The sequence below is a fragment of the Ammospiza nelsoni genome, chromosome 14 (genome assembly GCF_027579445.1).
Source record: "Ammospiza nelsoni isolate bAmmNel1 chromosome 14, bAmmNel1.pri, whole genome shotgun sequence".
Taxonomy (NCBI): domain Eukaryota; kingdom Metazoa; phylum Chordata; class Aves; order Passeriformes; family Passerellidae; genus Ammospiza; species Ammospiza nelsoni.
Window position 1 is genome coordinate 12,252,394 of NC_080646.1, and position 8,069 is coordinate 12,260,462.

An 8,069-nucleotide genomic window follows, 5' to 3' on the forward strand; every position below is an offset into this window, starting at 1 on the left:
CGCTGTAGCCATGAATCTTCATCACTGTTTTGCTATGAGCCTTCTAGATTCACCTCCCTTATGTTTAAAAATCTGGAAGCCAGGTCCTCACTGCAGAGGAGCAGGTGGCAGCTGTCCTTGCCAAAGCACACTCAGCCCTGCATGGCAGAGGTAAGGGGCAGCTCGGGCACAGAGAGTGCTGCCAGGGCACCTGGGGAGTGCCACCAGCACTGCCCCACTGTGCCAAGCATGCACAGACTGCCACGCTGTGGGACCACCCCTGCTGGTGACACACTCCTGCAGCCTCACAGGGCACCCACAGGCTTCACTCACCTGGCAGCAGCTCCAGGTGCTTGTATAACCCTGTCTGGACAGTGCTTGTAGGGCATTAGCAGGGATTAAGGCTGCACTTCTTACACAAATCAGAGCCACATGAGCTGATTGACATGCCCTGTCCCTCCCTCAGCTGTCCTTTGGAACTTCTGATGGAGGGATTGAGAGATTACATCCAAATTGAGCGGTTGTCCTTTTTTGCATTGTTACTCAAACACCAAAAGTACTCAGGGTAGAAGCTACAGCTTATGTTGAAGAGAAAATCCAGAGATTTCCTCCCACTTCCCCAGAGTGAGGGAAGATATATTTTCAGGGGAAAACATAGTAAATTACAGATGAGAAGAAGCTGATGATTCTAGACACAAAAGTAAAACTGATGAGCTCTGATCAGACACTGGTGGGCCCCACAGCCCCCCAAATTCTGCTCTTACCCCCTTCCAATTGCTGGGAATTGCCAGTGCAGCAGAACTGTGCAGCTGGAGACTCTCAGGGAGGCAGGTGTGCATTTCTTCTCTCTTTTGGTGGAAGCTAAACAGCATTTCATCCTTCTCGAGGATCTGTGTGGAGCTCCCAGGCCATGCACCACACCAGCTATCACAGAGCCAATCTTTGCTGAAACAGAGGAAAGCATGACTGAACATCTGCCCAGCACACGTGGAAGCTACAGCTCTAAAGGGTGCTCTAAAGGGAGATGCATACACACAGAAATGCAGCTTGGCTGTAAAATTCCTCCACCTTTGTCTCCAACCCAGCAGGCAGAGGGGTGGCAGGCACTGCTGAGCCCCTCCCTTTGCCCCAGGACAGCCCTGGGGTGACACACACAGTGTTCCATGCCACAGGACTGCAGGGAGGCTGAACTGGCAGAGGAGATCAGTGCCAGGTGTGGAACACTGGCTGCTTTATGCACAGGGGTGAGAAAGGCAGTATTTACCTACTGAAAGGGCTGGAGTTAATTATTTATTTTTCATGGCACGTAGAGGCTCTGTTGAGCAATGAGACTCCATTGTGTGCCAAGTGCAGCAGGCATAGAAGAGGAAATATTATTTCCATGAAGAGGCTGCATCCTGGAAAGGCAGGGCACAAACACATAAACACAGAAATGAGTTGCCAACGGTCATATTTTTAAAAATTAAACAAACAAACCAATCACTCATTCATTAATTGCTATTTTTACTTTTTCACATAATTTAGAGATTTGTTAAAACTCGTTTTCATTGTAATAATTTTATTCATTAAATACACAGTAAACATAAAAATGCCAAAGGAGTAGCTATGGTTCTTGATGTTTACTATGTGGTAGTTAAAGTATTGTCATTGAAAGAAAAAATAATAGGGAAAAACATTAAGTTTAGCCAGAATACAATGTTCAGAACTAAAGACAGGAAATGAGGATTCACAGCAATTACCTGTGAAGAGCTTCACATTTTCAATCTTGATAATATAAATAAAATATTTAAATATTAAATAAAATAAGATAAATGCATTTTATCTGGGAGATGGTTTGAAGTAGCACTTTTTCACTCACTTTGAGTGTCTGTTTTTGCAGATATTACACTATACTTGTATTTCAATGCATGAAAAGACAAAGGTTAAAAATATCCAAAATACCTGTCTTAGCTGTACAGAAATCAGTGAACCTTAAGGAAAATGTGTGTTTCTTGCAATACTCCGTCCTGAGCAGCACTTTCCACATGTTTAAATGCAGAAGCACAATTAGAGGGTTTTTAAAAGCTCCACCCTGCCCTAACCTCTCCCGTGCTGGATTTCCTTGATGGCCTCTCCTTGGCAGCAGTTCCCTTGTCTGCACTCAACTCCAGCTGCCGCTGAGGTCAGGTCAGATCCTTCTCAACCTAGTGAAGAAAATTTGAAATAAGAGAGTAGTGTAAGAGTACAGCTTGCTAATCTACCAAAGATCAGAAAAACCGGAAAGGGAATAGCAAAGGCCATAAAAAACAATGAGGAGTGAAAAATAGATCACTGGAAGAACAGCCCCTTTCCTGTTGTGCTCTGAAGACACACACAGTCTTCAGAGTCTTCCACTGTCTGATTTTACACTAAAATGCCTTAAAACCTCTGACTTTTCCATAATTTCAAGTTTGGATTTGTCATCAGGTGTTAGCAGATTACATGGACCACAAGTCTCCTAAACAGCCTCTTTTGGTTTATATACATTAATTGATCCTGCTGTCAGCCAGAGGGAGATGCATCACCAGCAGGATAATATATAAAGCTAAGTGCTGTCTTGCTAGGGAGTGTAGAATAATATTCTGATTTTTATAGCACCTTCTCCCTAAAGCCCTCAAGGCACTTTACAAGGAAGATTGAATTAAGCTTGTCAGCATTCTGTATGAGAAGTAAATATTTATTTTCTATGGTGCAGAAGGGAAACTGAGGCATTGATATTAAGTCACCAGCAAAGGATTTCACTTCATGCTTCTCAGCCCCTTAAACTCCTCACATGATTTAATTAAGCACATACTCAAGTGATTTGCTGGAATAGTGCCTAAGAAAAATGCTACAACCACACTGCCAATTCAGACTGCAGCTGAGAAAACACCCTGGGTTCCCCATCACTCATTCTGGAACAAGAACTTCTTTAAAATCTGCTGGTTTTCCTAAAATTAAGATCACATCTTTTGAGTCCCACCCACATGGTGCGTTGCTGAATGAGTCCTGGGACGTGACATCCTCAGAGACTGTTGTGCCTCAAACCTGCTCTCTGGTGTCTCTTCAGTCCTGCCTTACCTCTGATCACACAGATGAGCCTTTCCATCTGCAGTCTGGCTGTTGAAGGGACAAACAAGACCTTTGGTTCTCCTCAGGGCTGGAGCTCAGCTGAGCGCCTGTGGCATCCCCTTGGGGAGCAGCATGTGCACTCTGTACCCAGCACCACAGAGCTCCTGGCTGAAATCCTCAAAAATCTGGCAGCAAACCTGCATCCAAGGAATGCTCTATCTGTTCTGCCTTCCCTAAGGGGTCTAATGGCTAACTGCAGGAGCCTGGGGGGCTGTGGAGCTGCAGAATTTACAGCTGTGTCTTCATCTCACATGCTGTCACTCTTCTTCATTGTGCCAATAACCACACTAAGAGCCAAATAAAGTGAACTTGTTTCTGTCCCTTATTGCACATGACTTCCTGCAATTTAGTGTTTGCCAAGTGAGGCACAATGTAAAAATTAGTGAAACACAAGAAAGGAGCAATCTTCCAAGGTCAAGTGCTTTGGAAATGCAGGGCTATATAACTCTTCAGGGATTTAAAATCTGGGTTTAATGCATATCCTCATACCAATGACCCTCTATAAGCAAGCTTGACATCAAAACAACCCTTTAAAATGAATACATAGATAATACATCATTACTAACATTATATACACTCTAATTAAAGAGATAAGGAACATATAATTTCTGTTAGAGGTGAATGAGCTAATTACTCTAGGTAGGCCTCCTTCAAAAGTGAGTGAGACTGAAAAAGCTGCCAACACCCAGCTGATGCAAAGCCCATTAAAATTAGCTGAAAGACTGATGGGTCACAGTCAGCCCTGCTCTGGCCACTAATTTCTCCCTCCAGAGGTTCATGGAAACCTCCATCAATGTGAGAAAACTATTATTAACCCCAAATGTTAATGTCATTCAATAAACTCTCCAATATCACTGCACTGATTTACAATCAAAAATAATTGCAGTTGATAGAATTTGCCATGTCTAATGTGCCTTGTGGTTCTGAAGTTTTTAAGGATTATCATCATAATGTTTTTTCTGACTTTCATTGTTCATAGCAGCATCCCAAGTGAAATTTACAGTTCTCCCTCTAGCCAGTCAGGCTTTAGGGAAAGAACAGATTTTGTGAGACTTCTGATAAAACTGGAAGCAGGCAGTCACATAAATTTGAAGGCAAGTTGCTCCTTTGAGCAACCAAAAAAGGATTTCAATGGAGAAGGACGGGTTTGGGAGCAGATCAGGGGCTGAGGTCAGCCCAGCACCCCATGGCATTTCTCTTCAGCCAGGCTGGTACTTTATAGCCTTTGAAACCCTCACCAGCACTCTGGATATTTGTGCTTTCACCTGCTGCCTTTGCTGCTTTGGCCTTCATCTGTACCTGCACCTCTTCGTCTGCATGTCCCTGTTCAAACTGAATATGCAAAATTTCCTTGCACCTTTGAAAAGCACAGGGGCAAGGGCTGCACAGAAAGGAAAGCCAAAGGCTTTTCCTTCTTGTGTAAAGGAACACTTTCAGCCACGTTTTTCCTTGGAGCTTTCATTGACAGTATTTTCTGAGTGGATTTCTTATCTTGTTTACAAACTTTGGGACTCCATTGATCCAGACAAACTGGGTGACTGAAGTGACTCCTGCTGGTAGCTCCACACTGCATGCAATCCTCCAAGGGAACAGATCACCAGAAACCTGTGATTTATAACCCTGCATCAGGCAATGAAGCCTTGGCTCCCAGCAGAGGCCCTGAGGAGCCCCCCAGGCTGTGATGAGCAGAAGGTGAGCCCAGGTTTGGGGTGCTGGCTTTCCATGGCGACACTAACCCCGTGCATTCCCCCATGCATTAGCGTTTCTGCAGAACTCTTTACACTTTTGCTTTCTCTGTCCTCCCCTCCCCTGCCTCCCCCAGCCCAGGTGTGTTCTGGCAGTGCCCAGGGCTGCCCCCAGCCCCTGGAGCCCCTGGGTGTCTGTGCCCCCCAGCATGGCCAGCCTGGGCTGGCAGCTCAGCACTGGGAGAGGCTGCTGCTTTCCACAGCAAATCAGTGCCTGGCTTTCTGCTTCCAGTGGCTGCTAAGAATATGACAAATTTTCTCTTATTCCTACAAATCCAGCAACCACATAGTCTTTCACTACCATAAAGAGTAAAAAAATATTCAATTCGGGATTTAAATTAGATCCAGGAAATCTCTGCTGTCTTTTCCTGTCTAAAGACATTTTTAAAATAAAAGAGAGTTTGAATGTGGCTTTACAGTCCCAAACTGCAGCCCTAGGTCTGTCTTTAGAAGTGTCAAATTTCATGGAGGTTTGTTTAAAGGGGAATTACTGAAGTTATTTGTGTTTTAGTGGTGTACCTAACTGGAGCCAGGATTTGTCAGACGGGTGCAAGTGGAAGGGTTGCAGTGAGCAAGCAGGAGGGCTCCTGTGGGCAGAGCAGGGAGAGCCAAGCCCAGCAGCACAGCCCTGTGTGCTGTCTGCTCTGCTCCAGCTGGGTGGGACACAGCCATGGGCACAGCATCAGTTCCACACCTGGCTGCTGCTCCGTCATCTTCCTTCTCATATTTGATTCCTTTCTGTTGGTGGTGCATGAATATCTTTCTCAGATTAATTTAGAAGGTGGTCAGTGGGCTGGGAAAGCTTCAGGGCGTCACTGTCCCACCACATTGGCAAACTTCCACAGTTCACTCGGCAAAAAATCTGCTTGGCTGGAATAGATGATGCCTCACCCCTAATTTGAACATCTGGAGACCTCTGCAAAATTACATCTGCTCAGTCTGAGCCTGAAATAGCACTGCAGTCTGTCCTGCCTGCTTTTGTGTTCCTGCAAATGATTTAATATGTTGCCAATGCAGTAAATCAGAAAACCTTCCTACAGTGCAAGTTCATCCAAACTGCTGCTCACGTGACAGCAGGTCTTGTTCTCATTCTTAGACCTTTACAAACCAATGGTTTGCTTGGAACATTTTTCCAATACACTCTTAGATATTTTAATTACTTTATTTGATACTAAATCTGTTTTACAAGTGATTGGGAAGGAAGAATTAAGCAACAGTATCCAAAATCCATATTAAAATTGCAACCGCCCTTGTAGTGTCTGAAGCACTCACAGGCAACTGAAGGTTTTCAGAGCCTGCACAGCAGCATGTGCTTGTTCCTACATGGAATTTCCCTAATTCCTCAATCAATTACCTGGGAAAAGCGGCCATTTTAATCAAAACCCTAAGGGTAGATGAAATCATGAGAAAACAGGAGCTTTATTGCAATGGATATTGACTGTAACTCATTAAGATGTTAAAGTATTGACATCCCGTTTGATGAGAAAAATGTCTGATAGCGAGTGTACATAACTGTGCTCAGAGAATGCCAGCATCAACACATCATAATGAGTAACTAATGATGTCTGTGGCCTAACGAGGTGATTAAAGCAGTATCCTTTGATCTATGTCACTGACTTGATTTAATGCCAGCCCGAGATTGAATCTCCCTGCACCACTGGGGAGATTCAAGTAATTTGAGTAATTCACTCGGCCTGTCCCTGCATCACCAGGGCTGTTTGTGATGAGCACGGTGCCTGCTGTGGCTCAGTCACCCCGGGCAGCACACAGTGCCCGGGAGGAGCCCACTGCTCCTGCCTGCTGCCAGCCCCTGCAGGAGCCCCACACAGCCAAGGGCCATGGCCATGGGGCCTCCTTGTGCCTCACAGCGCTCTTGCTCCACTGGCAGGCTTTGGGAGCATCCTCCAGCAAGCAAAGCTCCAGTGAGATGCTCTGCTAGCCTTCTCCACTGGCAGGCTTTGGGAGCATCCTCCAGCAAGCAAAGCTCCAGTGAGATGCTCTGCTAGCCTTCACCCCAGCACAGCAGGCAGGAGTCCCACTGTGCTGAAACACAGGGCTTGGTGCCAGGTACGTGCTGAGCATCCTGCTCAAGGCACTGTGCTCAGGACGAAAGCTCAGTACCTGTTCTTTGGGACAGCAAACACTGTGCCAAGAGCCCAGGCCACAGGTGATCCCAGAGGCACAAAACCTTTGCCCAGGCTCACAAAGTGGTGTGGCCTGGCTGCCAGCCTATAGCCTGTTCCCAGCAGTGGAAATCCTGCTCACCCTTCCCAGGGAGGGCATTGCCAACCCTTTCACACACAGCACAGCAGCTCCTCAAGCAGCCCCTCCTGCCTGTGTGGACAGACCTTGGCTGAGCAGGGGTGCCCTGGGCTGTATAATCTGGGGTTGTATTTGCTTCATGAGGCTGCCAAAACAAAAGTATGGCCAGCCTCAGCCAGGCCAAGGGTTCACTTCTGTGGTACAGGGGCAGCTGAGTGCCCAGGGCAGAGCACACAGAATGGATTGGCATTCCTTGGTACTTTCCCTGCTGCCCAGCCCTTGCAGCTGATATATTGAGTAGTGTGTGGTTCATGTATTAGCAGCCACTGTGGATTCGTCTCCACTAGGTACTTACACTTTGCATTGCAGTGCTTCTTCCTAATGAAGCCAAAAACAGGGATTAATTCTCTCTCCCAATCATCTTTAACCTTAAGTGATAATTAGTCCTGAAATCATAACTGAGACTCAAATTCTGGGCACCTCCCTTGGGCAGGAAATTGCTTTGTTTGATGAATAGACCCATTTTTACAAAGGGCTTTTTCCTGTCCATAAATAACTGTGCTGGCTCCTAGATGCAGGGTATGATACTGCCACCTCCATCCAAACAGGGGTTGTCACGAGGGAGAACAATGCCCCCCTGCCCTGGCACAGGGGCTGGGCACTGTGCAGCCTCCTCTCCCCCAGCAGTGCCTGAAAAGGAGGAAAATTGCTCAGGAATTGTCCAGGTCCTGTCAGACTTCAGCAGCCCCAGCACCACCAGCCTGCATCCCTGCTGGGCCCCATCCCTGCTGCAGAGCCAGGCCCAGCTGCAGGCCCCAGCAGCAGCACATCCCTCCAGCTCTGTCCCCTGCCTCATTACCCACCTCCCCTCCACAGCCCTGCTGGAGGCTTTTAGCATTTATTGCTAATTTATAACATTGACAGCAGCACTGCCTCATCACACACAGGGCACCT